Source organism: Eleutherodactylus coqui, chromosome 13, assembly GCF_035609145.1.
Source record: "Eleutherodactylus coqui strain aEleCoq1 chromosome 13, aEleCoq1.hap1, whole genome shotgun sequence".
NCBI classification, from domain to species: Eukaryota; Metazoa; Chordata; class Amphibia; order Anura; family Eleutherodactylidae; genus Eleutherodactylus; species Eleutherodactylus coqui.
This window is the reverse complement of record NC_089849.1, coordinates 85254471-85280198: the sequence shown is the minus strand read 5'-3', so window position 1 is coordinate 85280198 and position 25728 is coordinate 85254471. Positions and strand designations below refer to the sequence as shown.

Here is a 25728-nt window from a genome sequence, read left to right as displayed (position 1 = left end):
GCACCGATTCTTCAATTAGAATTAAAAAAAAAAATTTTTTCTCCTTATAGGTTTTAACTTGGAGTAATAATAACAATTGTCTCACGGTGCCACCACTAAAAGGTGTATTTTTTGTGCCATGTGACTACAGGCATACAGCAAATGTACCCGAGGCGCCATAACCACGTACAGTGTAACCCCCCCCAGAAGTTGTGGGATGACACTTTTGTCTGTGTGATTGTAACGTTGTTATAAGTGAGTGATTACAATATCGGAGTAAAAGGATCATTTAGGCGACTTTCACACGGGCGACCCCCTATTTTGTGTCGGCAATATTTGGTTGCCAGCAATGCTTTTTTTTTAGAATAATCTCCCATCGCAGTGCTGACGGCCACAATAAAATTGCGCGATAAAAAATGTACAATTTTTTATTGCGAAAATGAATAGGACTTTCCATTATCAAAATTGCATCGCAACACAATCTTGTTGCATTGCGAGGCGATAAAAAGGAGCGGCTCCATAGCGAAACCTGGGAGATAAAAAGAATCGCACATCGCAGAAAGATAGAGCAGCCGTTATTTTTTGTTCTCTCAACATCACATCAGTGAAAACATCACAGATGGGAAGGAAACCTTTGGTTTCATAATCTGCTTTTTTACTGACTATCGCATCAGCCGAAAATCGCACGATTTTCTTGCCTGTGTGAAACCACCCTTATTGCGGAAAACTGATGCCTTGTACGAAGACTCCAGTACCCTGTTGTACCGCCTGTAGCTTGGATACAAGATGTGATACGGGTGGGCATGGAGGCTCTAGTACCCTGTTGCACTGCCTCTAGCTTGGATACAAGATGTGATACGGGTGGGCATGGAGGCTCTAGTACCCTGTTGCACTGCCTCTAGCTTGGATACCAGATGTGATACGGGTGGGCATGGAGGCTCTAGTACCCTGTTGCACTGCCTCTAGTTTGGATACAAGATGTGATACAGGCGGGCATGGAGGCTCTAGTACCCTGTTGTACCGCCTCTAGCTTGGATACAAGATGTGATACGGGCGGGCATGGAGGCTCTAGTACCCTGTTGTACCGCCTCTAGCTTGGATACAAGATGTGATACAGGTGGGCATGGAGGCTCTAGTACCCTGTTGTACCGCCTCTAGCTTGGATACAAGATGTGATACAGGTGGGCATGGATGCTCTAGTATCCTGTTGTACTGCCTCTAGCTTGGATACAAGATGTGATACGGCCGGGCATGGAGGCTCTAGTACCCTGTTGTACTGCCTCTAGCTTGGATACAAGATGTGATACAGACAGGCATGGAGGCTCTAGTACCCTGTAGTACCACCTCTAGCTTGGATACAAGATGTGATACAGGCAGGCATGGAGGCTCTAGTACCCTGTTGTACCACCTCTAGCTTGGATACAAGATGTGATACAGGCAGGCATGGTGGCTCTAGTACCCTGTTGTACCACCTGTAGCTTGGATACAAGATGTGATACGGGTGGGCATGGAGGCTCTAGTACCCTGTTGCACTGCCTCTAGCTTGGATACCAGATGTGATACGGGCGGGCATGGAGGCTCTAGTTCCCTGTTGTACTGCCTCTAGCTTAGATACAAGATGTGATACAGACAGGCATGGAGGCTCTAGTACCCTGTTGTACCACCTGTAGCTTGGATACAAGATGTAATACAGGTGGGCATGGAGGCTCTAGTACCCTGTTGCACTGCCTCTAGCTTGGATACCAGATGTGATACGGGTGGGCATGGAGGCTCTAGTACCCTGTTGCCCTGCCTCTAGTTTGTATACCAGATGTGATACTGGCGGGCATGGCGGCATACAGGTTCTGTATGGTATCCTGTGGCATATTGCTCCACATTTGCTATGTAACTGAACCTTTAGATCATGCAAAGTTGTAGGTTGTAGAAGTTGGTCTCCCAGATGGTCCCATACATGTTATCTTGGTGATAAATTTGACCTGGCAGCCACGGAAGTGTGACAATGTTGTGGGACATTCCTGTGACCCCCTTGTGTGTGCGGCCGAGCACACTTGTCAGCTGATAGGTAAGGGCACGCATCGCTGTACTCCGGCCAGGGCAGACCGGTGGGCAGAAGGCGCTGCACTGCTGCACGCCCAGCCCTAATGCTATAGCGCCACGTCCAGCAGCAGTAGGCGTGAGCCGGCAATCACGTCCTAATGTGACCGTCAGCCAGTGGTGCAGCAGTGAGCAGCTGCTCTCCTGATGGAAGCAGAGCGCTGCAGTCATCCGCAGTACATTCCACACCAGCTGCGCCTTCTGTGGTACAAGGTCCGTATTCCGAGACCAGCATTCTTCCCAGCATGCACTGCGGCTTCTTCTCATTTGCATATAACATTGTCACAAAATGCTCTTCAGTTTGGCCCAAATACTCTATATTAATGGGTTTTATTATTACAGGCATGACATATTAGGTAAAATATCACAGCAGGATACATTATTTTTAATTTATAAAAGTAATCTCTCCACAATGTAAGAACTTCTCTCCCGCGGGACCATAAATACCGCCGGGGCTGTCTGCAGTATCGTGCTTGCTTCGGCAGCACATATACTAAAATTGGAACGATACAGAGAAGATTAGCATGGCCCCTGCGCAAGGATGACACGCAAATTCGTGAGGCGTTCCATATTTTTGCACCGATTCTTCAATTAGAACAAAAAAAAAAATTCTAACATAACATTTTTTTCTCCTTATAGGTTTTAACTTGGAGTAATAATAATAATTGTCTCACGGTGCCACCACTAAAAGGTGTATTTTTTGTGCCATGTGACTACAGGCATACAGCAAATGTACCCGAGGCGCCATAACCACGTACAGTGTAACCCCCCCCAGAAGTTGTGGGATGACACTTTTGTCTGTGTGATTGTAACGTTGTTATAAGTGAGTGATTACAATATCGGAGTAAAAGGATCATTTAGGCGACTTTCACACGGGCGACCCCCTATTTTGTGTCTGCAATATTTGGTTGCCAGCAATGCTTTTTTTTTAGAATAATCTCCCATCGCAGTGCTGACGGCCACAATAAAATTGCGCGATAAAAAATGTACAATTTTTTATTGCGAAAATGAATAGGACTTTCCATTATCAAAATTGCATCGCAACACAATCTTGTTGCATTGCGAGGCGATAAAAAGGAGCGGCTCCATAGCGAAACCTGGGAGATAAAAAGAATCGCACATCGCAGAAAGATAGAGCAGCCGTTATTTTTTGTTCTCTCAACATCACATCAGTGAAAACATCACAGATGGGAAGGAAACCGTTGGTTTCATAATCTGCTTTTTTACTGACTATCGCATCAGCCGAAAATCGCACGATTTTCTTGCCTGTGTGAAACCACCCTTATTGCGGAAAACTGATGCCTTGTACGAAGACTCCAGTACCCTGTTGTACCGCCTCTAGCTTAGATACAAGATGTGATACAGGCGGGCATGGAGGCTCTAGTACCCTGTTGTACCGCCTCTAGCTGGGATACAAGATGTGATACGGGCGGGCATGGAGGCTCTAGTACCCTGTTGTACCACCTCTAGCTTGGATACAAGATGTGATACAGGTGGGCATGGAGGCTCTAGTACCCTGTTGTACCGCCTCTAGCTTGGATACAAGATGTGATATAGACAGGCATGGAGGCTCTAATACCCTGTTGTACCACCTCTAGCTTGGATACAAGATGTAATACAGACAGGCATGGAGGCTCTAGTACCCTGTTGTACCACCTCTAGGTTGGATACAAGATGTGATACGGGTGGGCATGGAGGCTCTAGTACCCTGTTGTACCGCCTCTAGCTTGGATACAAGATGTGATACAGGTGGGCATGGAGGCTCTAGTACCCTGTTGTACCGCCTCTAGCTTGGATACAAGATGTGATATAGACAGGCATGGAGGCTCTAATACCCTGTTTTACCACCTCTAGCTTGGATACAAGATGTAATACAGACAGGCATGGAGGCTCTAGTACCCTGTTGTACCGCCTCTAGCTTGGATACAAGATGTGATACGGGCGGGCATGGAGGCTCTAGTACCCTGTTGTACCGCCTCTAGCTTGGATACAAGATGTGATACGGGCAGGCATGGAGGCTCTAGTACACTGTTGTACTGCCTCTAGCTTGGATACAAGATGTGATACAGACGGGCATGGAGGCTCTAGTACTCTGTTGTACCACCTCTAGCTTGGATACAAGATGTGATACGGGCGGGCATGGAGGCTCTAGTACCCTGTTGTACCGCCTCTAGCTTGGATACAAGATGTGATACAGGCAGGCATGGAGGCAATAGTACCCTGTTGTACCACCTGTAGCTTGGACACAAGATGTGATACAGGTGGGCATGGAGGCTCTAGTACCCTGTTGTACTGCCTCTAGCTTGGATACAAGATGTGATACAGACAGGCATGGAGGCTCTAGTACCCTCTTGTACCACCTCTAGCTTGGATACAAGATGTGATACAGGCAGGCATGGAGGCTCTAGTACCCTGTTGTACCACCTGTAGCTTGGATACAAGATGTGATACGGGTGGGCATGGAGGCTCTAGTACCCTGTTGCACTGCCTCTAGCTTGGATACCAGATGTGATACGGGTGGGCATGGAGGTACTAGTACCCTGTTGCACTGCCTCGAGCTTGGATACAAGATGTGATACAGGTGGGCATGGAGGCTCTAGTACCCTGTTGTACCGCCTCTAGCTTGGATACAAGATGTGATACGGGCGGGCATGGAGGCTCTAGTACCCTGTTGTACCGTCTCTAGCTTAGATACAAGATGTGATACGGGTGGGCATGGAGGCTCTAGTACCCTGTTGTACTGCCTCCAGCTTGGATACAAGATGTGATACGGGCGGGCATGGAGGCTCTAGTACCCTGTTGTACCGTCTCTAGCTTGGATACAACATGTGATACGGGCGGGCATAGAGGCTCTAGTACCCTGTTGTACTGCCTCTAGCTTGGATACAAGATGTGATACGGGCGGGCATGAAGGCTCTAGTACCCTGTTGTACCGCCTCTAGCTTGGATACAAGATGTGATACAGACAGGCATGGAGGCTCTAGTACCCTGTTCTACCGCCTCTAGCTTGGATATAAAAAGTGATACGGGTGGGCATGGAGGCTTTGGTACCCTGTTGTACCACCTCTAGCTTGGATACAAGATGTGATACAGGCGGGCATGGAGGCTCTAGTACCCTGTTGTACCGCCTCTAGCTTGGATACAAGATGTGATACAGGTGGGCATGGAGGCTCTAGTATCCTGTTGTACCGCCTCTAGCTTGGATACAAGATGTGATACGGGCGGGCATGGAGGCTCTAGTACCCTGTTGTACTGCCTCTAGCTTGGATACAAGATGTGATACAGACAGGCATGGAGGCTCTAGTACCCTGTTTAACTACCTCTAGCTTGGATACAAGATGTGATACAGGCAGGCATGGAGGCTCTAGTACCCTGTTGTACCACCTGTAGCTTGGATACAAGATGTGATACAGGTGGGCATGGAGGCTCTAGTACCCTGTTGTACTGCCTCTAGCTTGGATACAAGATGTGATACAGACAGGCATGGAGGCTCTAGTACCCTGTTGTACCGCCTTTAGCTTGGATACAAGATGTGATACGGGCGGGCATGGAGGCTCTAGTACCCTGTTGTACCGCCTCTAGCTTGGATACAAGATGTGATACAGGTGGGCATGGAGGCTCTAGTACCCTGTTGTACTGCCTCTAGCTTGTATACAAGATGTGATACGGGCGGGCATGGAGGCTCTAGTACCCTGTTGTACCGCCTCTAGCTTGGATACAAGATGTGATACGGGCGGGCATGGAGGCTCTAGTACCCTGTTGTACTGCCTCTATCTTGGATACAAGATGTGATACGGGCGGGCATGGAGGCTCTAGTACCCTGTTGTACTGCCTCTAGCTTGGATACAAGATGTGATACAGACAGGCATGGAGGCTCTAGTACCCTGTTGTACCACCTCTAGCTTGGATACAAGATGTGATACAGGCAGGCATGGAGGCTCTAGTACCCTGTTGTACCACCTCTAGCTTGGATACAAGATGTGATAAAGACAGGCATGGAGGCTCTAGTACTCTGTAGTACCGCCTCTAGGTTGGATACAAGATGTGATACAAGCGGGCATGGAGGCTCTAGTACCCTGTTGTACCGCCTCTAGCTTGGATACAAGATGTGATACGGGCGGGCATGGAGGCTCTAGTACCCTGTTGTACCGCCTCTAGCTTGGATACAAGATGTGATACAGGCGGGCATGGAGGCTCTAGTACCCTGTTGTACCGCCTCTAGCTTGGATACAAGATGTGATACAGGTGGGCATGGATGCTCTAGTATCCTGTTGTACTGCCTCTAGCTTGGATACAAGATGTGATACGGGCGGGCATGGAGGCTCTAGTACCCTGTTGTACTGCCTCTAGCTTGGATACAAGATGTGATACGGGCGGGCATGGAGGCTCTAGTCCCCTGTTGTACCACCTCTAGCTTGGATACAAGATGTGATACAGGCAGGCATGGAGGCTCTAGTACCCTGTTGTACCACCTCTAGCTTGGATACAAGATGTGATACAGGCATTCATGGTGGCTCTAGTACCCTGTTGTACCACCTGTAGCTTGGATACAAGATGTGATACGGGTGGACATGGAGGCTCTAGTACCCTGTTGCACTGCCTCTAGCTTGGATACCAGATGTGATACGGGCGGGCATGGAGGCTCTAGTTCCCTGTTGTACTGCCTCTAGCTTAGATACAAGATGTGATACAGACAGGCATGGAGGCTCTAGTACCCTGTTGTACCACCTGTAGCTTGGATACAAGATGTAATACAGGTGGGCATGGAGGCTCTAGTACCCTGTTGCACTGCCTCTAGCTTGGATACCAGATGTGATACGGGTGGGCATGGAGGCTCTAGTACCCTGTTGCCCTGCCTCTAGTTTGTATACCAGATGTGATACTGGCGGGCATGGCGGCATACAGGTTCTGTATGGTATCCTGTGGCATATTGCTCCACATTTGCTATGTAACTGAACCTTTAGATCATGCAAAGTTGTAGGTTGTAGAAGTTGGTCTCCCAGATGGTCCCATACATGTTATCTTGGTGATAAATTTGACCTGGCAGCCACGGAAGTGTGACAATGTTGTGGGACATTCCTGTGACCCCCTTGTGTGTGCGGCCGAGCACACTTGTCAGCTGATAGGTAAGGGCACGCATCGCTGTACTCCGGCCAGGGCAGACCGGTGGGCAGAAGGCGCTGCACTGCTGCACGCCCAGCCCTAATGCTATAGCGCCACGTCCAGCAGCAGTAGGCGTGAGCCGGCAATCACGTCCTAATGTGACCGTCAGCCAGTGGTGCAGCAGTGAGCAGCTGCTCTCCTGATGGAAGCAGAGCGCTGCAGTCATCCGCAGTACATTCCACACCAGCTGCGCCTTCTGTGGTACAAGGTCCGTATTCCGAGACCAGCATTCTTCCCAGCATGCACTGCGGCTTCTTCTCATTTGCATATAACATTGTCACAAAATGCTCTTCAGTTTGGCCCAAATACTCTATATTAATGGGTTTTATTATTACAGGCATGACATATTAGGTAAAATATCACAGCAGGATACATTATTTTTAATTTATAAAAGTAATCTCTCCACAATGTAAGAACTTCTCTCCCGCGGGACCATAAATACCGCCGGGGCTGTCTGCAGTATCGTGCTTGCTTCGGCAGCACATATACTAAAATTGGAACGATACAGAGAAGATTAGCATGGCCCCTGCGCAAGGATGACACGCAAATTCGTGAGGCGTTCCATATTTTTGCACCGATTCTTCAATTAGAACAAAAAAAAAAATTCTAACATAACATTTTTTTCTCCTTATAGGTTTTAACTTGGAGTAATAATAATAATTGTCTCACGGTGCCACCACTAAAAGGTGTATTTTTTGTGCCATGTGACTACAGGCATACAGCAAATGTACCCGAGGCGCCATAACCACGTACAGTGTAACCCCCCCCAGAAGTTGTGGGATGACACTTTTGTCTGTGTGATTGTAACGTTGTTATAAGTGAGTGATTACAATATCGGAGTAAAAGGATCATTTAGGCGACTTTCACACGGGCGACCCCCTATTTTGTGTCTGCAATATTTGGTTGCCAGCAATGCTTTTTTTTTAGAATAATCTCCCATCGCAGTGCTGACGGCCACAATAAAATTGCGCGATAAAAAATGTACAATTTTTTATTGCGAAAATGAATAGGACTTTCCATTATCAAAATTGCATCGCAACACAATCTTGTTGCATTGCGAGGCGATAAAAAGGAGCGGCTCCATAGCGAAACCTGGGAGATAAAAAGAATCGCACATCGCAGAAAGATAGAGCAGCCGTTATTTTTTGTTCTCTCAACATCACATCAGTGAAAACATCACAGATGGAAAGGAAACCGTTGGTTTCATAATCTGCTTTTTTACTGACTATCGCATCAGCCGAAAATCGCACGATTTTCTTGCCTGTGTGAAACCACCCTTATTGCGGAAAACTGATGCCTTGTACGAAGACTCCAGTACCCTGTTGTACCGCCTCTAGCTTAGATACAAGATGTGATACAGGCGGGCATGGAGGCTCTAGTACCCTGTTGTACCGCCTCTAGCTGGGATACAAGATGTGATACGGGCGGGCATGGAGGCTCTAGTACCCTGTTGTACCACCTCTAGCTTGGATACAAGATGTGATACAGGTGGGCATGGAGGCTCTAGTACCCTGTTGTACCGCCTCTAGCTTGGATACAAGATGTGATATAGACAGGCATGGAGGCTCTAATACCCTGTTGTACCACCTCTAGCTTGGATACAAGATGTAATACAGACAGGCATGGAGGCTCTAGTACCCTGTTGTACCACCTCTAGGTTGGATACAAGATGTGATACGGGTGGGCATGGAGGCTCTAGTACCCTGTTGTACCGCCTCTAGCTTGGATACAAGATGTGATACAGGTGGGCATGGAGGCTCTAGTACCCTGTTGTACCGCCTCTAGCTTGGATACAAGATGTGATATAGACAGGCATGGAGGCTCTAATACCCTGTTTTACCACCTCTAGCTTGGATACAAGATGTAATACAGACAGGCATGGAGGCTCTAGTACCCTGTTGTACCGCCTCTAGCTTGGATACAAGATGTGATACGGGCGGGCATGGAGGCTCTAGTACCCTGTTGTACCGCCTCTAGCTTGGATACAAGATGTGATACGGGCAGGCATGGAGGCTCTAGTACACTGTTGTACTGCCTCTAGCTTGGATACAAGATGTGATACAGACGGGCATGGAGGCTCTAGTACTCTGTTGTACCACCTCTAGCTTGGATACAAGATGTGATACGGGCGGGCATGGAGGCTCTAGTACCCTGTTGTACCGCCTCTAGCTTGGATACAAGATGTGATACAGGCAGGCATGGAGGCAATAGTACCCTGTTGTACCACCTGTAGCTTGGACACAAGATGTGATACAGGTGGGCATGGAGGCTCTAGTACCCTGTTGTACTGCCTCTAGCTTGGATACAAGATGTGATACAGACAGGCATGGAGGCTCTAGTACCCTCTTGTACCACCTCTAGCTTGGATACAAGATGTGATACAGGCAGGCATGGAGGCTCTAGTACCCTGTTGTACCACCTGTAGCTTGGATACAAGATGTGATACGGGTGGGCATGGAGGCTCTAGTACCCTGTTGCACTGCCTCTAGCTTGGATACCAGATGTGATACGGGTGGGCATGGAGGTACTAGTACCCTGTTGCACTGCCTCGAGCTTGGATACAAGATGTGATACAGGTGGGCATGGAGGCTCTAGTACCCTGTTGTACCGCCTCTAGCTTGGATACAAGATGTGATACGGGCGGGCATGGAGGCTCTAGTACCCTGTTGTACCGTCTCTAGCTTAGATACAAGATGTGATACGGGTGGGCATGGAGGCTCTAGTACCCTGTTGTACTGCCTCCAGCTTGGATACAAGATGTGATACGGGCGGGCATGGAGGCTCTAGTACCCTGTTGTACCGTCTCTAGCTTGGATACAACATGTGATACGGGCGGGCATAGAGGCTCTAGTACCCTGTTGTACTGCCTCTAGCTTGGATACAAGATGTGATACGGGCGGGCATGAAGGCTCTAGTACCCTGTTGTACCGCCTCTAGCTTGGATACAAGATGTGATACAGACAGGCATGGAGGCTCTAGTACCCTGTTCTACCGCCTCTAGCTTGGATATAAAAAGTGATACGGGTGGGCATGGAGGCTTTGGTACCCTGTTGTACCACCTCTAGCTTGGATACAAGATGTGATACAGGCGGGCATGGAGGCTCTAGTACCCTGTTGTACCGCCTCTAGCTTGGATACAAGATGTGATACAGGTGGGCATGGAGGCTCTAGTATCCTGTTGTACCGCCTCTAGCTTGGATACAAGATGTGATACGGGCGGGCATGGAGGCTCTAGTACCCTGTTGTACTGCCTCTAGCTTGGATACAAGATGTGATACAGACAGGCATGGAGGCTCTAGTACCCTGTTTAACTACCTCTAGCTTGGATACAAGATGTGATACAGGCAGGCATGGAGGCTCTAGTACCCTGTTGTACCACCTGTAGCTTGGATACAAGATGTGATACAGGTGGGCATGGAGGCTCTAGTACCCTGTTGTACTGCCTCTAGCTTGGATACAAGATGTGATACAGACAGGCATGGAGGCTCTAGTACCCTGTTGTACCGCCTTTAGCTTGGATACAAGATGTGATACGGGCGGGCATGGAGGCTCTAGTACCCTGTTGTACCGCCTCTAGCTTGGATACAAGATGTGATACAGGTGGGCATGGAGGCTCTAGTACCCTGTTGTACTGCCTCTAGCTTGTATACAAGATGTGATACGGGCGGGCATGGAGGCTCTAGTACCCTGTTGTACCGTCTCTAGCTTGGATACTGTCGTAGAATTCCTTTGCGGAATCACGGCTTACTCAATTTGGAATGTTTACACCCTTCCATATTAATTTTGAATTGATAATGCGCATAAGCAGTTTCCACACTGACACGAGGTTCAGCATGCATAGCTTCCTCAATTCTAACTTTAATGATCGGCGTGTAGCCTGTTTTAAGAGTTTAACACATCCGCCCATCTGGGCAGGTCAAAGATTACATAGATACAACGTATTGTTTAATTATTGGATAAGCATCTTGCAATTCTTCCATCCTCCGGTCATCTGTGATTGGCCATCAGGTGGTGGATGAGATGAGTGGGTTGTCTTGGAGCCACGTGTGGTTCCTTCGATATGATTGGATGTTACATCATGAACTATAAATTGCACAAACCTCCCATGTTATTTGCATACGTTTCCAGTAAAGTTGCTGGGGAAATTTTCGCGGTAACTTGAAAGCGGAAGCTTGTCTCAGATTCGGTTCATTGTCTACTTCCTAGTTCCTTTAATCACCCATGCAACCGGACAAACAGATATATTTATATCTTGGTTGCGTGCTAAATTCCATCCAGCAGAGTTTATAAAACAGATATTTCATATAAGCGGAAGTACCTATTGCATAACTGTAAGAACATTATATTTGTAGCAAGACAGAAAGCAAATATGTATACAGAATGTTAAATTGACAACTGTCTACTGCCAAGGCCCACCGATCCATATAGATATATACTGGGCTTCCACCACAATACAAGATGTGATACGGGCGGGCATGGAGGCTCTAGTACCCTGTTGTACCGCCTCTAGCTTGGATACAAGATGTGATACGGGCGGGCATGGAGGCTCTAGTACCCTGTTGTACTGCCTCTAGCTTGGATACAAGATGTGATACAGACAGGCATGGAGGCTCTAGTACCCTGTTGTACCACCTGTAGCTTGGATACAAGATGTGATACGGGTGGGCATGGAGGCTCTAGTACCCTGTTGCACTGCCTCTAGCTTGGATACAAGATGTGATACGGGTGGGCATGGAGGCTCTAGTACCCTGTTGCACTGCCTCTAGCTTGGATACCAGATGTGATACGGGCGGGCATGGAGGCTCTAGTACCCTGTTGCACTGCCTCTAGTTTGGATACAAGATGTGATACAGGCGGGCATGGAGGCTCTAGTACCCTGTTGTACTGCCTCTATCTTGGATACAAGATGTGATACGGGCGGGCATGGAGGCTCTAGTACCCTGTTGTACTGCCTATAGCTTGGATACAAGATGTGATACAGACAGGCATGGAGGCTCTAGTACCCTGTTGTACCACCTCTAGCTTGGATACAAGATGTGATACAGGCAGGCATGGAGGCTCTAGTACCCTGTTGTACCACCTCTAGCTTGGATACAAGATGTGATAAAGACAGGCATGGAGGCTCTAGTACTCTGTAGTACCGCCTCTAGGTTGGATACAAGATGTGATACAAGCGGGCATGGAGGCTCTAGTACCCTGTTGTACCGCCTCTAGCTTGGATACAAGATGTGATACGGGCGGGCATGGAGGCTCTAGTACCCTGTTGTACCGCCTCTAGCTTGGATACAAGATGTGATACAGACAGGCATGGAGGCTCTAGTACCCTGTTGTACCACCTGTAGCTTGGATACAAGATGTGATACGGGTGGGCATGGAGGCTCTAGTACCCTGTTGCACTGCCTCTAGCTTGGATACAAGATGTGATACGGGTGGGCATGGAGGCTCTAGTACCCTGTTGCACTGCCTCTAGCTTGGATACCAGATGTGATACGGGCGGGCATGGAGGCTCTAGTACCCTGTTGCACTGCCTCTAGTTTGGATACAAGATGTGATACAGGCGGGCATGGAGGCTCTAGTACCCTGTTGTACTGCCTCTATCTTGGATACAAGATGTGATACGGGCGGGCATGGAGGCTCTAGTACCCTGTTGTACTGCCTATAGCTTGGATACAAGATGTGATACAGACAGGCATGGAGGCTCTAGTACCCTGTTGTACCACCTCTAGCTTGGATACAAGATGTGATACAGGCAGGCATGGAGGCTCTAGTACCCTGTTGTACCACCTCTAGCTTGGATACAAGATGTGATAAAGACAGGCATGGAGGCTCTAGTACTCTGTAGTACCGCCTCTAGGTTGGATACAAGATGTGATACAAGCGGGCATGGAGGCTCTAGTACCCTGTTGTACCGCCTCTAGCTTGGATACAAGATGTGATACGGGCGGGCATGGAGGCTCTAGTACCCTGTTGTACCGCCTCTAGCTTGGATACAAGATGTGATACAGGCGGGCATGGAGGCTCTAGTACCCTGTTGTACCGCCTCTAGCTTGGATACAAGATGTGATACAGGTGGGCATGGATGCTCTAGTATCCTGTTGTACTGCCTCTAGCTTGGATACAAGATGTGATACGGGCGGGCATGGAGGCTCTAGTACCCTGTTGTACTGCCTCTGGCTTGGATACAAGATGTGATACGGGCGGGCATGGAGGCTCTAGTCCCCTGTTGTACCACCTCTAGCTTGGATACAAGATGTGATACAGGCAGGCATGGAGGCTCTAGTACCCTGTTGTACCACCTCTAGCTTGGATACAAGATGTGATACAGGCAGGCATGGAGGCTCTAGTACCCTGTTGTACCACCTGTAGCTTGGATACAAGATGTGATACGGGTGGGAATGGAGGCTCTAGTACCCTGTTGCACTGCCTCTAGCTTGGATACCAGATGTGATACGGGTGGGCATGGAGGCTCTAGTTCCCTGTTGTACTGCCTCTAGCTTGGATACAAGATGTGATACAGACAGGCATGGAGGCTCTAGTACCCTGTTGTACCACCTGTAGCTTGGATACAAGATGTAATACAGGTGGGCATGGAGGCTCTAGTACCCTGTTGCACTGCCTCTAGCTTGGATACCAGATGTGATACGGGTGGGCATGGAGGCTCTAGTACCCTGTTGCCCTGCCTCTAGTTTGTATACCAGATGTGATACTGGCGGGCATGGCGGCATACAGGTTCTGTATGGTATCCTGTGGCATATTGCTCCACATTTGCTATGTAACTGAACCTTTAGATCATGCAAAGTTGTAGGTTGTAGAAGTTGGTCTCCCAGATGGTCCCATACATGTTATCTTGGTGATAAATTTGACTTGGCAGCCACGGAAGTGTGACAATGTTGTGGGACATTCCTGTGACCCCCTTGTGTGTGCGGCCGAGCACACTTGTCAGCTGATAGGTAAGGGCACGCATCGCTGTACTCCGGCCAGGGCAGACCGGTGGGCAGAAGGCGCTGCACTGCTGCACGCCCAGCCCTAATGCTATAGCGCCACGTCCAGCAGCAGTAGGCGTGAGCCGGCAATCACGTCCTAATGTGACCGTCAGCCAGTGGTGCAGCAGTGAGCAGCTGCTCTCCTGATGGAAGCAGAGCGCTGCAGTCATCCGCAGTACATTCCACACCAGCTGCGCCTTCTGTGGTACAAGGTCCGTATTCCGAGACCAGCATTCTTCCCAGCATGCACTGCGGCTTCTTCTCATTTGCATATAACATTGTCACAAAATGCTCTTCAGTTTGGCCAAAATACTCTATATTAACGGGTTTTATTATTACAGGCATGACATATTAGGTAAAATATCACAGCAGGATACATTATTTTTAATTTATAAAAGTAATCTCTCCACAATGTAAGAACTTCTCTCCCGCGGGACCATAAATACCGCCGGGGCTGTCTGCAGTATCGTGCTTGCTTCGGCAGCACATATACTAAAATTGGAACGATACAGAGAAGATTAGCATGGCCCCTGCGCAAGGATGACACGCAAATTCGTGAGGCGTTCCATATTTTTGCACCGATTCTTCAATTAGAATTAAAAAAAAAATTCTAACATAACATTTTTTTCTCCTTATACGTTTTATCTTACATAGTAACATAGTATGTAAGGCCGAATGAAGACATTGTCCATCTAGTCCAGCCTGTCTATCCTACTGTGTTGATCCAGGGGAAGGCAAAAAACCCCAAGGCCAGAAGTCAATTAGCCCTTTTGGGGAAAAAATTCCTTCCCGACTCCCTAATGGCAATCAGACTGTTCCCTGGATCAACCCCTAATAGTTCCTACCTGCCTATATAGCAGGATTGACACTTAACCTAAAATTTATATCCTGTAATATCCTTCTTCAGAAAGACATCAAGTCCCCTTTTAAACTCCTCTATGGATTTTGCCATCACCACTTCCTCCGGTAGAGAGTTCCACAGTCTAACTGCTCTTACAGTAAAGAACCCCTTTCTGTGTTGGTGATGAAACCTACTTTCCTCTAATCGTAGCGGATGTCCTCTTGTTACCGTCGCAGTCCTGGGTGTAAACAGATCACGGGAGAGATCCATGTGTTGTCCCCTCATGTACTTATACATGGTTATTTGGTCGCCTCTTAACCTTCTTTTTTCTAGAGTAAATAGTCCCAATTTGGACAGCCTCTCTGGGTATTCCAGTCCCGTCATTCCATGTATTAGTTTAGTCGCTCTTCTTTGAACCCCCTCAAGCACTGTGACATCTTTCCTGAGCACCGGTGTCCAGAATTGTATGCAGTATTCCATGTGAGGCCTGACAAGTGCCTTATATAATGGAAGGATAATGTTCTCGTCCTTCGCCCCTATACCTCTTTTGATGCACCCCAAGACTTTATTTGCCTTTGCAGCGGCTGACTGGCATTGGTTACTCCAGTTTAGTCTATTATCCACTAATACCCCCAGATCCTTTTCCATATCACTTTTCCCTAGTGGTACCCCATTTAGTGTATATTGGTGACATCCGTTCCTCTTGCCCATGTGCATAGTCTTACATTTTTCAACATTGAACTTCATTTGCCATTTTTCTGCCCAAGCCCCCAGCTTATCCAGGTCCGTTTGTAGCCGCACATTGTCCTCCGTTGCATTAATTATATTGTATAATTTTGTGTCATCTGCAAATATTGATATTTTGCTGTGCAGCCCCTCTATCAGGTCATTGATAAATATGTTGAACAGAGTGGGGCCTAATACTGAACCCTGTGGCACCCCGCTAGCGACTGTGGTCCAATCAGAGTACGAACCATTTATTATCACCCTCTGCTTTCTATCGTTGAGCCAATTTTTTACCCACTTACACACGTTTTCGCCCAGTCCGAGCTGCCTCATTTTGTATATTAGCCTATTATGTGGCACGGTGTCAAAGGCTTTAGAGAAGTCCAGATATACAAGATCAATAGATTCTCCCTGGTCCAGCTTAGAGCTTACTTCATCGTAGAAGCTGATCAGATTTGTCTGACATGAGCGACCCTTCATGAATCCGTGCTGGTGAGGAGTTATTCCCTTAATCTCCTTGAGGTACTCATCGATGGCGTCTCTCAGAATCCCCTCGAAAATTTTTCCCGTTACTGAAGTGAGACTTACTGGCCTGTAGTTACCAGGCTCACTTTTGCTCCCTTTTTTGTAAATTGGAACCACGTTGGCAATGCGCCAGTCCAATGGTACTACTCCGGTCTTGATAGTGTCTAGAAATATTAGGTATAGCGGCCTAGCTATCTCGTCACTTAGTTCCTTTAGTATCCTTGGGTGTAATCCATCTGGGCCCGGTGATTTATCAATCTTAGTTTTCTTTAGACGCTTCCGCACCTCCTCCTGCGTTAGGTATGAGATATTTTGTGAGGAGTTCGTTTTATTCCCCTGCATCTCGTGTGGCATTTCCTTTTCTTTGGTGAATACACTTGAGAAGAAACTGTTTAGTAGATTTGCTTTCCCTTCGTCATCATCAATGATTTCTCCTGCATTGTTTTTTAAAGGGCCAGCGCTCTCCCTGCAAATCCTTTTGCTGTTTATGTAGTTGAAAAATAGCTTCGGGTTGTTTCTGCTCTCTTTTGCGATCCGTCTTTCTGCTTCCTCCTTGGCAGTTTTAATCGTGTCTTTGCATATTTTGTTTTTTTCCCTGTATGATTTTAGCGCTTCTTCTCTGCCTTCTTGCTTTAGTAGTTTGAACGCTTTCTTCTTTTCGTTTATTGCCCCTCGTACCGTCTTGTCGAACCACATTGGTTTCCTTTTAGCTGAGTTTCTTTTATTTTTAAAGGGAATGGACTGCTCACATGAGGCGATTAGGATCCTTTTGAACTTTTCCCATTTTTCCTCCGTACTGATATTTTTGAGGATGTTGTCCCAATTAATGTTACCGATAGTAGTTCTAAGCTCATCAAATTTTGCTTTAGTAAAGTTTAGTTTCTTTGTCACTCCCTGATAAGGCTTCCTATTGATTGACAGCTGGAAGTTGATTATATTGTGGTCGCTGTTCCCCAAGTGCCCCTCAACCTGCACCCCCTTTATACGTTCCGGTTTGTTAGTTAGCACTAGGTCCAGAATGGCTCTCCCTCTTGTTGGTTCCTGCACAAGTTGGTTCAGGTAATTATCTTTAATTACTCTCAAGAACTTATCACCCCTGTGAGATTTGCAGGTTTCGTTCTCCCATGTTATATCTGGGTAATTAAAGTCCCCCATGATAATTACTTCGTTTCGTTTTGACACCTCTTCTATCTGCCTTAGTAGTAAGTCTTCAGTTTCTTCTGTTGCTTTTGGTGGTCGATAAAAGACCCCTATCAGGATTTTGTTATTTTTTCCTCCCTGTATTTCTACCCACAGAGATTCCACCTGTTCGTCTCCTACCCCTATATCCTCCCGTAGCCTCGGCTTCAAGTTCGATTTGACGTACAGACATACCCCTCCCCCTTTCTGGTTCCTTCGGTCTCTTCTGAAGAGATTGTACCCCTGCAAATTCACCGCCCAATCGCACTTATCATCAAGCCATGTTTCAACTTGGAGTAATAATAATAATTGTCTCACGGTGCCACCACTAAAAGGTGTATTTTTTGTGCCATGTGACTACAGGCATACAGCAAATGTACCCGAGGCGCCATAACCACGTACAGTGTAACCCCCCCCAGAAGTTGTGGGATGACACTTTTGTCTGTGTGATTGTAACGTTGTTATAAGTGAGTGATTACAATATCGGAGTAAAAGGATCATTTAGGCGACTTTCACACGGGCGACCCCCTATTTTGTGTCTGCAATATTTGGTTGCCAGCAATGCTTTTTTTTTTAGAATAATCTCCCATCGCAGTGCTGACGGCCACAATAAAATTGCGCGATAAAAAATGTACAATTTTTTATTGCGAAAATGAATAGGACTTTCCATTATCAAAATTGCATCGCAACACAATCTTGTTGCATTGCGAGGCGATAAAAAGGAGCGGCTCCATAGCGAAACCTGGGAGATAAAAAGAATCGCACATCGCAGAAAGATAGAGCAGCCGTTATTTTTTGTTCTCTCAACATCACATCAGTGAAAACATCACAGATGGGAAGGAAACCGTTGGTTTCATAATCTGCTTTTTTACTGACTATCGCATCAGCCGAAAATCGCACGATTTTCTTGCCTGTGTGAAACCACCCTTATTGCGGAAAACTGATGCCTTGTACGAAGACTCCAGTACCCTGTTGTACCGCCTCTAGCTTAGATACAAGATGTGATACAGGCGGGCATAGAGGCTCTAGTACCCTGTTGTACCGCCTCTAGCTTGGATACAAGATGTGATACAGGCGGGCATGGAGGCTCTAGTACCCTGTTGTAACGCCTCTAGCTTGGATACAAGATGTGATACAGGCGGGCATGGAGGCTCTAGTACCCTGTTGTACCGCCTCTAGCTTGGATACAAGATGTGATACGGGCGGGCATGGAGGCTCTAGTACCCTGTTGTACCGCCTCTAGCTTGGATACAAGATGTGATACAGGCGGGCATGGAGGCTCTAGTACCCTGTTGTACCGCCTCTAGCTTGGATACAAGATGTGATACAGGCGGGCATGGAGGCTCTAGTACCCTGTTGTACCGCCTCTAGTTTGGATACAAGATGTGATCTGCACACGCCTCTAGCTTGGATATAAAAAGTGATAGGGGTGGGCTTGGAGGCTCTGGTACCCTGTTGTACCACCTCTAGCTTGGATACAAGATGTGATACGGGCGGGCATGGAGGCTATAGTTCTCTGTTGTGCCACCTCTAGCTTGGATACATGATGTGATACAGGCAAGCTTTGAATACTTTGTGGTACCGCCTCAAGCTTAGATACAAGATTTGATACGGGCAGGCATGGAGGATCTAGTACCGTGTTGTACCACCTCTAGCTTGAATACAAGATGTGATACTGGTGGACATAAAGGCTCTAGTACCCTGATGTACCGCCTCTAGCTTGCATACTGGATGTGGTACGGAGAGCATGGAGGCTCCAGAACTTTGTTGTATCGCCTCTAGCTTGGATACAAGACATGATATGGGTGGGCATGGAGGCTCTAGCACCCTGTTGTGCCACCTCTAGCTTGGATACAAAACGTGATATGGGTGGGCCTGGAGGCTCTAGTATTCTGTAGGGCAGGGGTCCCTAACCACCGGTCCGCAGACCGGGGCCGGACTGTTAGATGCTTAGTGCCGGTCCGCGGTACCGCTGGGAACTTTTCTTCTAAACACAAAGCCCGCAGGCTGAATCCGGCCCGCTGCCTCGTGTTATGTGGCCCGCGGCGTGCCGACGCCGCTCACTACTGAAGCGATTACCAGCAGGGGCGCCGTAGCTCCCCGTTGGTAATTGCACTGATCCTGGCGCACACTGATGTCAGTGTGCAGCCAGGATCCTCCTCCTCGAGTCCCCTGCTCATTAGTTCCGCAGGAGAGGACTCGGGGAGGAAGCGTGCCGGGCTGCACATTGACGTCAGGGCAAGTAGAGAGAGAGCGACACTAACAGCAGGGAGGAGGTAAGTATATGGGTTGGGGGGATGCTTATTACTAGGGGGGGCTGCTTACTACTTGGGGGGCTGCCTGTTACTGGAGGGGGGCTTCTTTACAACTGGGGGGGCTGCTTACAACTGGGGGGGCTGCTTACTACTGGGGGGCTGCTTATTACTGGGGTGGCTGCCTGTTATTGGGGGGGCCTGCTTACTACGGGGGGGGGGCTGCTTAGAACTGGGGGAGGGGCTGCTTACAACTGGGGGGGCTGCTTACTACTGGGTGATTTTAATTTTGTTGATATGCTCTGTTCTGTGATAGGTCCACTCTGTGGGTGGACTGCTATATGTATGTTTGTTGTTCACACATTTTGTATATTTGACAAAGACTCGTTGAGTCGAAACGTCACATTTTGGGAGGAATAAAAACCGCTTTGTATTTGCACCCCAACTGCTGCCTAAATCAACTTTCTTCACATTGCATTTCTTGTGGTCTAATTTGGATCTAGACCACAGTGGGCGCTGCAGACGACCTGTTCCACCTATTTTGGATGCCTCTTTTGCTGCTGACCCTCGTGTTGTGGATATGTACTACTGGGGGGGGGGGGGCTGCTTACTACTGGGGGGGCTGCTTACTACTGGGGGGGGCTGATTATTCTTGGGGGGGCTGCTTATTACTGGGGCGCTGCCTATTACTGGTGGGGGGGCTGGTTATTACTGGGGGGAGGCTGCTTATTACTGGGGAGGAGATAAATTATATGCTGCCCTATGTGTGTGCTGTGGGGGGGGGGAATAGATTATATACTGCCCTATGTGAGTGCTGCCAGGCGGTGGGGGGGGGGTGGCAGGGGGGATATATTATACTGCCCTGTGTGTGTACTGCCAGGGCATTCTAAATGTCATAATTAAATGAGTATGCACTAAACTCCAACCCCCTTCATAACTCCGCCCCATATAACCAAAGCCCCGCCCATGTCCCGCCCCACCCTGCCGGGCCTTGTAAAAATGTTCTTGCTTGAAGCCGGTCCCTGGTGCCAAAAAGGTTGGGGACCACTGCTGTAGGGGCTCCTCTAGCTTGGATACAAGATGTGATACAGGCAGGCATGGAGGCTCTAGTACCCTGTTGTACCACCTGTAGCTTGGATACAAGATGTGATACGGGTGGGCATGGAGGCTCTAGTACCCTGTTGCACTGCCTCTAGCTTGGATACCGGATGTGATACGGGTGGGCATGGAGGCTCTAGTACCCTGTTACACTGCCTCTGGCTTGGATACCAGATGTGATACAGGCGGGCATGGAGGCTCTAGTACCCTGTTGTACCGCCTCTAGCTTGGATACAAGATGTGATACAGACAGGCATGGAGGCTCTAGTACCCTGTTGTACCGCCTCTAGCTTGGATACAAGATGTGATACAGGCCGGCATGGAGGCTATGGTACCCTGTTGTACCGCCTCTAGCTTGGATACAAGATGTGATACAGGTGGGCATGGAGGCTCTAGTATCCTGTTGTACCGCCTCTAGCTTGGATACAAGATGTGATACGGGCGGGCATGGAGGCTCTAGTACCCTGTTGTACTGCCTCTAGCTTGGATACAAGATGTGATACAGACAGGCATGGAGGCTCTAGTACCCTGTTGTACCGCCTCTAGCTTGGATACAAGATGTGATACAGGTGGGCATGGAGGCTCTAGTACCCTGTTGTACCGCCTCTAGCTTGGATACAAGATGTGATACAGGTGGGCATGGAGGCTCTAGTATCCTGTTGTACCGCCTCTAGCTTGGATACAAGATGTGATACGGGCGGGCATGGAGGCTCTAGTACCCTGTTGTACTGCCTCTAGCTTGGATACGAGATGTGATACAGACAGGCATGGAGGCTCTAGTACCCTGTTGTACCACCTCTAGCTTGGATACAAGATGTGATACAGGCAGGCATGGAGGCTCTAGTACCCTGTTGTACCACCTGTAGCTTGGATACAAGATGTGATACAGACAGGCATGGAGGCTCTAGTACCCTGTTGTACCACCTGTAGCTTGGATACAAGATGTGATACGGGTGGGCATATAGGCTCTAGTACCCTGTTGCACCGCCTCTAGCTTGGATATCAGATGTGATACGGGTGGGCATGGAGGCTCTAGTACCCTGTTGTACTGCGTCTAGCTTGGATACAAGATGTGATACAGACAGGCATGGAGGCTCTAGTACCCTGTTGTACCACCTCTAGCTTGGATACAAGATGTGATACAGACAGGCATGGAGGCTCTAGTACCCTGTTGTACCACCTGTAGCTTGGATACAAGATGTGATACGGGTGGGCATGGAGGCTCTAGTACCCTGTTGCACTGCCTCTAGCTTGGATACCAGATGTGATACGGGTGGGCATGGAGGCTCTAGTACCCTGTTGCACTGCCTCTAGTTTGTATATCAGATGTAATACTGGCAGGCATGGCGGCATACAGGTTCTGTATGGTATCCTGTGGCATATTGCTCCACATTTGCTATGTTACTGAACCTTTAGATCATGCAAAGTTGTAGGTTGTAGAAGTTGGTCTCCCAGATGGTCCCATACATGTTATCTTGGTGATAAATTTGACCTGGCAGCCACGGAAGTGTGACAATGTTGTGGGACATTCCTGTGACCCCCTTGTGTGTGCGGCCGAGCACACTTGTCAGCTGATAGGTAAGGGCACGCATCGCTGTACTCCGGCCAGGGCAGACCCGTGGGCAGAAGGCGCTGCACTGCTGCACGCCCAGCCCTAATGCTATAGCGCCACGTCCAGCAGCAGTAGGCGTGAGCCGGCAATCACGTCCTAATGTGACCGTCAGCCAGTGGTGCAGCAGTGAGCAGCTGCTCTCCTGATGGAAGCAGAACGCTGCAGTCATCCGTAGTACATTCCACCCCAGCTGCGCCTTCTGTGGTACAAGGTCCGTATTCCGAGACCAGCATTCTTCCCAGCATGCACTGCGGCTTGTTCTCATTTGCATATAACATTGTCACAAAATGCTCTTCAGTTTGGCCAAAATACTCTATATTAACGGGTTTTATTATTACAGGCATGACATATTAGGTAAAATATCACAGCAGGATACATTATTTTTAATTTATAAAAGTAATCTCTCCACAATGTAAGAACTTCTCTCCCGCGGGACCATAAATACCGCCGGGGCTGACTGCAGTATCGTGCTTGCTTCGGCAGCACATATACTAAAATTGGAACAATACAGAGAAGATTAGCATGGCCCCTGCGCAAGGATGACACGCAAATTCGTGAGGCGTTCCATATTTTTGCACCGATTCTTCAATTATAATTTGTCATGTCTCATCTACCTGACTCTATTCATTGACATGTATAACCTGTACTGTATCTGTAAGTGCTTGCCTTCTTTAATTTGTCCCTCCTGGTTCTCTGTACCCCCCTGTGTTGCATAACCCCTCCCTTTCCTCCTGCTAGGGAGTTTCCTGTCTATAGCCTATGTCTTAGGTCTCTACTCTGTGCTCTGGCTAACCATCATTCTTTTTACCTACTGCTGAATGTGCATTTCTACCTGAATAAACCCTGGAATCTTCTCACATGCCTCTGCAGTCGAGTTGGATGCTGTCTGACAACATATACCTGGTGTGAGTACTGGTCCATAACTACAAGAGAAGTTACCTCAACCGATACGCTTACAGCCATGTTATTGAGTCAGAATAGTAAAAAGAATGTATAAATACAGCCAGACACTGCTGTAAAGACTCCTCCAGCAGCTCCACATACAACCACAGCTGCAGCTCATAATCTCCCACCAAGCTATAACTCTCCTCAGTGTTACCTCCATCCTGTGTGCTGCATCATGGCTGAAGGACACTCTGAGGCACAAGCTAGCATGGACCCTAGTCTGCAGTCTAGTGAGAGAGACAGACGCTCTAATAAGCCAACCTGGAAAGTTAGAGAGAACCTTGAAAGTCTCAAGCAGGAACTTTCCTCTGACATTTTAAAACTGTGGGAAACATTACTAAGTCATGTCTCCAACATTCAGCAGAGTCTGTCTTCACTCCATGTGTCACGACTAGAGGGAGCCCTGCAACAGCTTCGTGCAACGTATGAACATTATAATATAAAGGTCCAGGAGTACGAAAATGCTTTGAGAAAATTAAACACAGAGGATTCCATAGAGGAATTGCAAAGCTTCCAACATCTCAGTGTAGGAAGAGACAGCTTAGTACGCGACATTAAGTCTAAGACAGAAGTGAGAATTGCGCAACTTCAGAAGGTGTCATCTCACATTTCTGACTCTACCAGGCACTCCAAGCGTACATCTAGGTCACGATCTTCAAAGCATTCCACCCTCAGTGAGCAGCTTCTAAAAGCACGCGTAGAAGCAGAAGCGACTAAGATACAGGCCGTCTTTGCGCAGAAGAAAGCGGAAGTGGAAGCTGCGCATAAGGAAGCTGTTAAGAAAATTGTAGATCAATGTATCAGTTAATTATTCTATATTGCATTGTAGACTAGGAATATATAGCAGTGAAGGGGTTAAACGAAACTCTTCTATAGGCCTGCATGTCTTCTGAGGAAGAAAGATTAGGAGATAAGACAGTCTATTAAATCACTCATGTATGTTTATAGTATAACATACACAGGGAGAAGTGACTAGACTGTATGGCACCTTCCCAGGCCTTCCTTCTCCCTGAATTTATGACGGTCTTATTGTATGTAATAGATACACTTAAGGAGGTGTAACTTATGTTAATCACTTATATTTTAAGCCTATCATATATCCTTATTCACCTTGGAGGTATAAACTTTTGCTGTGATGTCATTTATAATATATAATCTTTGACCACCTTAAAATTAAAGCAGAAATCACTTGATACTACTGGTATTAATTTGTATTTCTCCTGAGCTCAGATTACTACACGGAATCTGATAGTCTTCTTCTTGGTAAACAAATTCTCTCTACATTTTTGGTCCTTCGAGCCGGAAACTCTCACTGCAGAGGGACAGGACACTGACTGAACAGGTGGGTCTGAAGTACTCTCCGATCACTAAAAGACCTCCGTCTTGCTTAGACGTCATTAGAGGCCAGTTGGGCATCCTGTCCGAAACAGTGACGTTTTTCCGAACTAGCCTGAGAATTTAGAGGCCTTCCAGATAACGTGTAGTAAGTATACCGATTGTATACCTTTTTCCTTCATCTTTCTGCCTTTTCTGTATTCTTCATTGCTTAGACAATTTTAAAATGTGTATAGTAAATGAGAAGGAAGTATAGACGAATTGGTTGCCAAGGGGGCAATAGCAGTAGTCTATGTGAGACCATAGCCATTGTGAGAAGGCTACAGGAAAGAATCACTCCGTGCTGCACGTTAAACAAGGGGTTAAATGACGTCTAACGACACATGGGTGTCGCCAAGAGTACAACATTGTGATAAGTTTTGTGTTGAGGGAACTTTACTCATTATTTCCTTACTACTTCTTTTTTCCTTGATATTATGTTATAGAATAACTAAGAATATACAAAGAGGGCGGCCGCCTACTAACATATTGTAATATTTGTATTGCTGTCTTATATTGAATGTGTGAGTGATTGAGATGAGTGGATCCGATACGTGGGCATTGACCTCTAGGACACATTAAGGACCAGCCTCGCTGTGCAGGTTGTTTTCGGACAAGTCCCTTATTGTGTTCGATGTTCACAGGCCCTACTCGGTGAAACTGAAAGGGGGTCTTCGTGTATAAAGCGAAGCAGCGATTCTGGTAAGGGACCTTTGCGTTTTCACTATATATTTTAGTGGCCAGAGGCTTGTTTTATGTTGTTTGTCTTGTAAATCGGCGCCAAGAACATAATTACTAACAATGGGAAATACAAACTGTAAGGCATTTTCCTGCGCGTGTCTATGTTGTTGTTGCCAACGACAGGAAGTCCTTGAAGGGGATAAGAAGTACATGCACAAGTTAGATCCTGACTATGTCAAATATTGTGACAAGTGGGAAAAGAAATATGGATTTAAA

The 25728-nt window shown here is 47.5% G+C and overlaps 4 non-coding genes across 4 annotated transcripts; all 4 read left to right on the top strand.

Annotated features, from left to right (window-relative positions):
• The first annotated feature begins 2542 nt into the window (after positions 1-2542).
• On the top strand, positions 2543-2649 carry LOC136588943 (U6 spliceosomal RNA). The gene has a single exon (XR_010787730.1). It is a non-coding gene; the product is annotated as a U6 spliceosomal RNA (small nuclear RNA).
• A 5051-nt stretch (positions 2650-7700) lies between these two features.
• Positions 7701-7807, top strand: LOC136588942 (U6 spliceosomal RNA). The gene has a single exon (XR_010787729.1). It is a non-coding gene; the product is annotated as a U6 spliceosomal RNA (small nuclear RNA).
• A 6880-nt stretch (positions 7808-14687) lies between these two features.
• LOC136588941 (U6 spliceosomal RNA) lies at positions 14688-14794 on the top strand. The gene has a single exon (XR_010787728.1). It is a non-coding gene; the product is annotated as a U6 spliceosomal RNA (small nuclear RNA).
• Positions 14795-22919: 8125 nt separating this feature from the next.
• On the top strand, positions 22920-23026 carry LOC136588864 (U6 spliceosomal RNA). The gene has a single exon (XR_010787668.1). It is a non-coding gene; the product is annotated as a U6 spliceosomal RNA (small nuclear RNA).
• The last annotated feature ends 2702 nt before the right edge of the window (positions 23027-25728 follow it).